At 37.2% G+C, this 9,641-nt stretch overlaps 1 pseudogene; it reads left to right on the top strand.

The window, feature by feature from the left end:
• The first annotated feature begins 872 nt into the window (after nt 1-872).
• LOC131198689 (uncharacterized) lies at nt 873-7,926 on the top strand (annotated as a pseudogene).
• Nucleotides 7,927-9,641: the final 1,715 nt, after the last annotated feature.

Genomic DNA, 9,641 nt, shown 5'->3' with positions numbered 1-9,641 from the left:
AGAAAAAGGCAAAAACATATCATTTCTGCCATATGTCAAGAAACCTCCATAAGCACAGCTGCAAATCTCCTTTTGGGCTCCAGCGATTAAACTGCTTTTATTTAGCGTAGCTAATGAAGAGGTTAAGGGTCATCCTGCTTGAGTAATGGGTTGGAAGAGAAAGACTTCCAAGGTCCTTTCCAGCTCTGTTATTCTGATAAATTCGGTTTTTTATACTATCTGGAGCTAGGCAAGAGTCCCGTTCCGTGGCTCTAAGGTGCTAACAGTCCAATATTTGAACATAGAGAGACGCTACCAAGAACAGCATGCTATCAATGCGAATAGACACTTGAACCTCAGTAATCATGAAACGTAGATCGAACACTGGGCGCCATGAAAAAGACCACGATCCCGGAATGGAGATCGGTATCCACCTTCCTGAATTCCTCTACCTGCTGCAGTCGAAAGTAGGAAACCAGCCCGCGTGGCAAATGTAGAAAGCAGTTCTGGACTCTCCTGAAAGAGACGCTCGCCGCGGATATTTGAATTTTCCCGCCCTCCCCCACCAACACAATCGTCGAATCATCCACGGCCATGTACCAGAATCAGCCACCTTAAGAAACAAAAAGTCGCGACTTTTGACTGTCATCAGACTGGCGGAACAGACTTCCGCCTCCCTACCGGGCCCTTTTTTTTTTGGGAGGGGGAACCTAATATCATTGGACGCCCTGGCGTTTTCCCCTGCTGTGATTGGACAAAGTGCCACGGCTTTGCTTCGTTCCTTTGCCGGGTTCTTCATCGATTTGCCCCCGCCTTTCCTTTGAGTGGCCATCGGTGCTTGCGGGGGGGGGGGGAGGGACTTGGATGACGGTTTGAAGAGGCGACAGAAGCTATGGAAGTGAAGATGGCGACGGTTGATGGTAGTGAAGGCGATCGCGGGGACGAGGTTGGCGGCGTCTGTCGGCATCACGCACAGCAACAATACGTGCATCGCGCGCTAAGTATCATGAAGGCCACGAGCCGTGAAGGTAAAGGAAAAAGAGATATTTAGAATAGGGTAATTTTATTGTCACTTTGAATGTACACTAATCGGCATACATTAAAATGATATTTCGTTGCACACAGCTCTCAAAGGGTCACCACCTCCCATATACACTTTTTTTTATTTCTTTTTGTCACAACAGTATACATAAACAATTGTCATAAACATGACACAATGCATAATTTGGCATACACCCACGTATATTCTATGACACAGAGAAACAACACAGTCTAGTCCGGATGTGTACATGTACATGGCGAGAGGAACGAATCTTGTAAGTTTACCAGTTGAATGGCATAGGGAACAAAGGTGTCTGGTAGTCCTGCTAGAAATACTTAGAAATCTTCTCCCAGAAGGGAGCAACAGAAACAGATCATAAAGTGGGTGTGTGGAGTCTGTAACAATGCTTTGAGCTCCAAGCACATAGTATTTATAATTAGCACCCTGAATGATAGGAAGCGAGCTTCCTATAATCTCCTCAGCTGTCCTTATCACTTTTAGAATAGAATAGAATAGAATTTTTTTTATTGGCCAAGTGTGATTGGACACACAAGGAATTTGTTTTGGTGCATATGCTCTCAGTGTACATAAAAGAAAAAAAATACCTTCATCAAAGGTACAACATTTACAACACCTTGTGACATGATTTTTTTGCCCACAACACAAATGATGGTCATAGGTTGCAATTTAACCCTTAATGATAGCAACAAAAAGTTAGTCATACAGTCATAAGTGGCAAGAGATTGGTGATGGAAACGATGAGAAGATTAATAGTAGTGAGGATTTAGTGAATAGTTTGACAGTGTTGAGGGAATTATTTGTTTAGCAGAGTGATGGCCTTCAGGAAAAAAACTGTTCTTGTGTCTAGTTGTTCTGGTGTTCAATGTTCTATAGCGTCGTTTTGATGGTAGGAGTTGAAACAGTTTATGTCCAGGATGTGAGGAGTCTGTAAATATTTTCACCGCCCTCTTCTTGATTCGTGCAGTATACAGGTCCTCAATGGAAGGCAGGTTGGTAGCAATTATTTTTTCTGCAGTTCTAATTATCCTCTGAAGTCTGTGTCTTTCTTGTTGGGTTGCAGAACCGAACCAGACAGTTATAGAGGTACAAATGACAGACTCAATAATTCCTCTGTAGAACTGGATCAGTAGCTCCTTGGGCAGTTTGAGCTTTCTGAGTTGGCGCAGAAAGAACATTCTTTGCTGTCCTTTTTTGATGATGTTTTTGATGTTAACTGTCCATTTTAGATCTCGTGATGTGATAGAACCTACAAATTTGAAGGTTTCTACTGTTGATACTGTGTTGTCAAGTATTGTGAAAGGTGGAAGTATGGAAGGGTTTCTCCTAAAGTCTACCACCATTTCTACAGTTTTAAGTGTATTCAGTTCAGATTGTTATGGTCACACCACATATGTATGTATGGACTTTCTATCTGAGGCACTGCTGTCATCAAACCAAACAGTGATGCTGTTTGTTGAAACGCTCTCAATTGTGCCTCTGTAAAAAGTACCCAGAATAGAAGGAGAAAGATGTGCTCTCCTCATCCGATGCAGGAAATGCAGACGCTGGTTTGCACACTTCACTAATGAGGACATATGGAGAGACCAATTCAGATTGTTAGTTATCTGCACCCCCAGATACTTAGTAGTGTTCACTACCTCTATTGTTGCATCCTTGATACTAAGTGGAGCATGCCTATGCTGGCTCTTTCTAAAATCTACAATGATCTCCTTTGTTTTATTAACATTTAGAACCAGGTTACTTTTATTGCACCAGTCACCAGAGCCTTCACCTCTTCCCTATAAGCATCTTCATGATTGTTCCGGATAAGACCCACCACTGCTGTGTCATCCGCAGACTTCACAATATGATTCATAGCATGTTGTCTGTAGATATTTCCTCAACTTTCCAAATCCAATCTCAGATTCGCTTTATGATGAAAATACTTTGTTGGGATCTCCATAGGAAGCCTTACAAGCTAAAAACAAATCTGTGCTTCCCTCCCTCCCCTTTTTCTTTATACACTTGCAGCACCTATACAGGAGTTAGAATAGAATGAATAGAAAAGAATAGTAGAGTTAGAAGGGACCTTGGAGGACTTCTAGTTCAACCTTCTGCTCAAGGAAGAGACCCTGTACAATTTTACACAATCTGAAATGGCCAAAACCAAACAAATCATACATGTGGTCCTCAACTAATTTGTGTAGCAACCATTCAAACTTACAAAATTCTGAAAAATGTTCCTTATTGGTCTCACAATTATGACCTTCGCAGCATTCCCACACACAGGATCAAAATTTGGATGTTTGATAACTGGAATGTATTTATGATGTTTGCAGCATTCCAGGGTCATATGATTGCCATTTGGGATCACAGCTAGCTTCTGTCAAGAAAGTCAGCAGGGGAAGCCAGATTTGTATTAATGACCACGTGATTCATTTAACAACTTCAGTGTTAACAACTATAGCAAAAAAGGTAATAAATTCAGGTGCAATTAACTTAGAAACTGCCTTACTGAGGAATGGAAATTCTGTTCCCAATTGTGTTTATAGGTAAAAGACTATCTTGGATGAACTTGATTATTAATGCTAAAATACCAAACTTCTGACACATTCCTTTAAAATTGTTATATTGTTTTACTGTAAACAATTTCAGAATGGCTTCTCTACATATATTAAAGTGTTATGAAAGTGATTTTGTTTTTTAGCTTTATACTGACAGTTTAGACTCTTAATATTTGATAATCCAAGGTGTTCTTGCATTGGGAGTTATGAAGGAACTAATTGAACTTTTTGCATTAAATGGTACCTTCAAGGAATATAATCAACTAGATAGCTATCCATTAGAAGAATTTATTGAAGTATACCTCATCAAGTTTTTAAAAATAGAGTGCAAAGTAGTAAATATTGTTTTTATTGTGCATACAATCCCTATTTATTTAATATTGAAACTTCTTTCATAAGTCAATTTTATGTAGACCACAACAATTATTTTTAAAATGTCAAAACTGAACTTACTAGATTTAAAGAGAATTTAACTTCAACAAGATTAAGTTGTCTTTAACATTGAGTATCACATCTTCTCTCTTTTAAGGCAGCCAAAAGAAAACTAGATGAGCAGAATTTCATTGGCAGTTTGCTACATTGATGATATGCTTCAGAATTTGAAAGTGTACAAGAGACCCGAGACAAACTAAGAGACAGGCAAAATACATAGCAAAAGCAACCAATTGCAAAGGTTTGTGGCTTTTATTATTTTTAATCAATAAATGGCAAGAGCAAACAACTTTTGTAATTTCCCCAAAAAACCAATATTAATTTGCCAAGAGTGTTATCAGAAGCAAAACTCAGCTCAATTAAAACTTTACATTAACTGTTTGAAAAGTTATATTATTTGCTTTTATACTCTCATTAAGAATCCCTTTTGCTTATTATACAATCTGGAATAAATGGTATGAATAGCTTGAGTTTAGAAATAAAGGAGAAAAATAAAGGGGAGAAATTAGAAGGTACAGAATGTTTTAGGAATGTATTCTATGTAAATAATAAATATGTAAGAATCTAGAAAAGTAAAGCTATTAATATTAGATAATTTATTGTAAATAAAGAAAAGGGGATAAGAAAGAAAACAAAATAACAAATGTGATATGGAGGGAAAGGTATAAAGCCGAGAGAAGACCACTAAGAAACACTGTTTAAAAATAGAAAATATTTATATGTTATAAGTTGTGTGTCTGTCAGATTGTGCAAAATAATAAATAAATAAATAAATAAATAAAAAGAATCCCTTTTGCATTACGCTCTAAATAGCTTGGCATAGAGAAAAAGGTTGGGAGCAAACAAAAAACATTGAGTGTCTGTGGCAGGGTGTCAAACTTGATTATATTGAGGGCCGCATAAGTGTTGTGTTTGACCTCGGGGGGCTAGGGTGGGTATGGCTGCACGTGCGGTCTTGCTGAGCTCGGTTTTTGCTGGCAGAAGCACCGCAGGCAGGTCCTTCACTATTTCCTGTGGTTCAGATCTAAGCACCCCATGGGCTGGATTCGACCCCCAGGCCTTGAGTTTGACACCCCTGGTCTACAGGATTTAGTTTGAGTTAGATACAATTAATTTTCCTTTTTTTCTTAGTTTATGCATTTAATTTCTTTTGCTTATTATTCCATTGTACAATTTTTGCACAACTCCAAACAAACAAAACAAACCCAGAATGGTGAACAGTTATGTACAGTAGCAGCCAAAATTATGGAAACCATTTGGGAAAAGTGTATTTTTGAGGTTTGATGGCTAATAACACCACTTTTTTGTTGAATTTTAACATAATCTTACTCCACTGCTCGAATGGCCAGGGAATAGCTCAGACCTTAACACAATTGAAAATCTATGGAGCCAATTAAAGAAACTTGTGACCCAGCAATAAAACCCAATTAATAGAAACAATCATTCAATCTTTGTTTCACATTAAAATAGCTGCTGAACTAAAAGACTTGGTTCACTCCATGGGAATATGTTGTAAGGCCGTAATTTGTGCTAACGGTTACTCAACTAAGTATTAACTGACGTAATAATTTTTGTATATCTTGTTTTTTCTATGGTGATAATTTTTGGATATCTCATTTTTTCAATGTGTTCCACTTTTCTTCTTTATACTGTAACTGCTATTCTAATAGCAAATCCTTCATAAAAGTTACTGCATTACATTCTTGATTAAATTATCTTTCCATTGATACATAATTTTATGGTATTACTCCAAAAAAAGGTGGTGTTATTAGCTAGTTTTAGAAAATACACTTTTCCAAAAAGGTTTCCACAATTTTAGCCACTACTGTAATTTGTTAGAATAATTAAATTCTTTGAAATTTTTTATAGAATTATTATACTTATAGCAAACTAGAACAAAGATGGTTTGGAAGTAATTTTTCTGTAACTATCATTGAAACAAGTTTTCTTGCTGCTCATCAAATAAATCCTGCTTTCTGTTTTCTACCAGGAAAAATTATGAACAAAATTAAAGTTCACTTCAATAATGCCTTTGTTTACTATGCACAACCATAATTCATTGTTTTTTTTGTATTTTAAGAGCATTGGAGACAAAACAGGATTGTGGTATATGTTCTTCAAAGATCGTGCAGTTGGATCGTGGACCTAAGACAGCCATTAGCAAATGGAATCCAGCAATATATACTCAGGACCCCATCTATTTTCCTATTGCATATTATTACTGAAACACATTACATCTCCTTCAGAACAGCATTGCCAGAGTCTCTTAGTAGCACCCCACTATTTCATCATTGTGCTACAAAATCATCATGCTTTAGCCAAAAGATAAGAATGGATAAGAAACAACAGCAGAAGGTACTTAACACATTGGCTTGCTGGAACCTCGAAAGAAAGATTCTGTGTGATGAAGATCTTGGAAGATTCATGCCCCGAATTGCTCAACTTCAGGAACAAAAGAGGAGAAGAGATGAAGATAATAAACTTGCCCTTTGGAAAAAGAGCCTAACGCTCAAAAAAATATTTTTGGCTCAAGGCTACAAGAAATACCTAAACTAGATATGGATGATAATTCACTGAACACCACAGCAATCTTAATTCATAATAGACTAAAGAAGGTGGGCTAATATTTTTTCATTCAGTGAAGTATGTAGTTCTAACATCACATAGATTTGCATATATTAATTATTTATATGCTAACTGTCTGAACTTGACAACACAATAAAAGTAATGAAACAGTAATCCCAAAATAGTGTGATCCCCAAAATTGTAACATCACATTATAATATTTCATAAATGTATCTCAACCATCAAGCAGCTGAAATCAATCCTAAAATCAGACATCCCCTAAGTAGCTTCTCCAATGCCTCTACAAAAGAGGAGTATCTTTATAGTCTTTTGTATTTGAATCAAAGTTTTTTATATAATGTGGAGATCCACTATTCAAATCTTACTGAATCTCAAGTTCCTGGAAAATTTAAAAAAGCAATTCTCATTTCAACCAAAATATAAAAATTTCATAACTTGTAAACATAGTATATAGAATGACATACACTAATAAAAATCTTAATAGTTGTGCTATGTTCTCCCTCCTTTTTTAAAGTAAAACAGGGTTGAACATGGTTAGCACTTAATTGGAAGGTCAGTAGAAAAAAGCAGGGCTATGGGTTAGACTGAGAAGTTGAAAAATATCGCAGAAATCAATAGCAAATCATTTCCATATTCACATATGGAAGTCACATGGAATAAAACTATATTTTATATATTACACAATATGTTACAGTGCCCAGTTACAATGTATATAAATAGATTAGTGTCCATATATGTTTATGTATCTATTAGCTGAAGCATTTCCAGATATTTATTAAAATTACAATGTGCACTTCTAGCTATGAGTCAATATAAATAGGATTGTATTACATATATTTACTAGAACTCTGGCTATTTGTTACATATTGCTATTATGTGGTGACATTTAAAAGGCCAAATGATACAGTAACCCAAATATTACAATGATCAAATAATAGTATCAACAGAACGCAAGAGAACAAATCTTATTCAAGACTTACCACTTCTGAACAGTGAACCATGCTAAATAAAACGAACAATTTGGCTTTCCATGTAATTTTCAAATTTTATGAATTACACAATATATTGTTTTTAATGTGTTTAAAACTGTCTTCTGAAATACCTTTTCCTGAATATTTTAAGATACAATAATTTATGAGCATTTATTTAATCTCACTTGTATTCATAAGCATGTCATCTGTCATTCCAAATGTCACATGTAAAATATTGTGAAATGAGTTGCAATCTCAGCAAGTTTTTGAAAAGTTTTATGAGACATTCCATTTCAAATTTATTAACTACAAAAGGAAACTGAAATAAAATCAACAATGAAGATTTATTTTACCATCAAATGTAAATTTGAATATACATCTCCCATGTACTCTAATTTTGCCATTCTCCACTTGATTACAAGGAATTCTGGGAGTTGTAGTTTTAGCATCTGGGTGGAAAACTCAATCTTATTCAGTCAAGGTAACAATATAAAAACAATTATCATGAATTCACTGATCGATTAATGAACCCAGGAGCAGCTGGGTTTAAAGAAGTACAGAGGAAAGAATAGACTCATTTTTACTCACAGTGTTTAGCAGATTTGCACAGTGACTTGGTAAGCTTCTGCAGCTTCTTTCTGTTCATTCTGAGCTTTTTGGTTTCTGTTGCGCCTAGTTGTCGCAAGCCAAGTTGTATCCATGGCAACAATAGAGCGAATGTTGCAGTCCGGCCCAGATGTAAAGGCAAAGGCAGTTGTAGGCCAGACCAGGAGGTTCCGGCACTTTTTTATTTATGCTTGCAGGAGGGTAAAACCCGGCTTTGGGGTTCTGAATTGGCTCATTCTTCTGGTTTTCCAAGTCAGACAAGAGAGGCAGAAAATAGGAAGCTCTAATGCCCCTTGCTCAATTTTTGATCCTTCCGACAAGTAAATTCAATGGGAAAAAAAGATTTACTTAACAACCATATTATTAACAACTGCAGAGATTCACATAGCAAATGAGGCAAGAAAGGTCATAAAATAGGGCAAATTTCACTTAACTCTCAATTAGCAATAGATGTTTTGGTTTCAATTGTGGTCATAGATTGATGACTAATTAGGAAAGAGCAATATATTTTACATTTTCAATACAAACTTTGTGCAGAGTTGATTTTTAAAAGACCAAGAAATCTCCTAAGGCCATGATGGCGAACCTATGGCACGCGTGCGGTAGGTGGCACACAGAGCCTTCTCTCTGGGCACGTGAGCCATTGCCCAAGCTCAGCTCCACCACACATGCCTCCTGCCGGCCAGCTGGTTTTCGGGTCTTTGCCACACATAGCAAAGCATTTGCAGCGGGGGGTAGAGCACATGGGAGAGGCATGCACATGTGTATGGGGGCAAGGCGCATGGGCAGGGTCGTGCATGCATGGGGGCGGGGCGCGTGAGTCACACGTGCATGCATGGGTTGGGCACACCTGGGGGTTCGCATATGCATTGCATTATGGGTGTGCGTACATGTTTTCGGCACTTGATGCCAAAAAGGTTAGCCATCATTGTCCTAAGGTGTGATGCAGGCAAGAAAACTTTTAGTCACCTCTGCCATTGGGGAGATGATTCAGTCCTCATATGCTTTTCCATCTTGTTAGATATTTGGGTTCCAGTAATTTGGGTGGGAGGCTACTTCTGATTCTTAACTTGCCCTTAGATAGCATTTTGGGATGTTGGGAATATTAATTCAGAAGCGGAGAGGCCTGTTACAAACTGGGAGCTTATTTCAGAATCTGCTAATGTGCAGCCCTCTTGGGTCCGAGACAAATATTTCTCACCTACTCAGTTTTTCTTCAAAACATTTACAGCCTTCCAGGATTTCCCTGTAGTTGGAGATTGATGTAAATCAGCTCCTTGTTCTTATCTTGGAGTTCTCTGTCTGACGATAGAGCAGAAATCAGCATAGTCATTCCATAAAATATCAAGACAGAGACAAATTATCCCCCTTCGGGTTTTTTTTATTACTTGAAACATCCCAGCATAAAAATATTCTGATGTTGTTCCTGTGATCTGTTGGAGCCACTCTTTCAGTCACTGC

The sequence above is a fragment of the Ahaetulla prasina genome, chromosome 4, assembly GCF_028640845.1.
Source record: "Ahaetulla prasina isolate Xishuangbanna chromosome 4, ASM2864084v1, whole genome shotgun sequence".
Classification (NCBI taxonomy): domain Eukaryota; kingdom Metazoa; phylum Chordata; class Lepidosauria; order Squamata; family Colubridae; genus Ahaetulla; species Ahaetulla prasina.
This window is presented reverse-complemented; position numbering and strand designations above follow the sequence as displayed.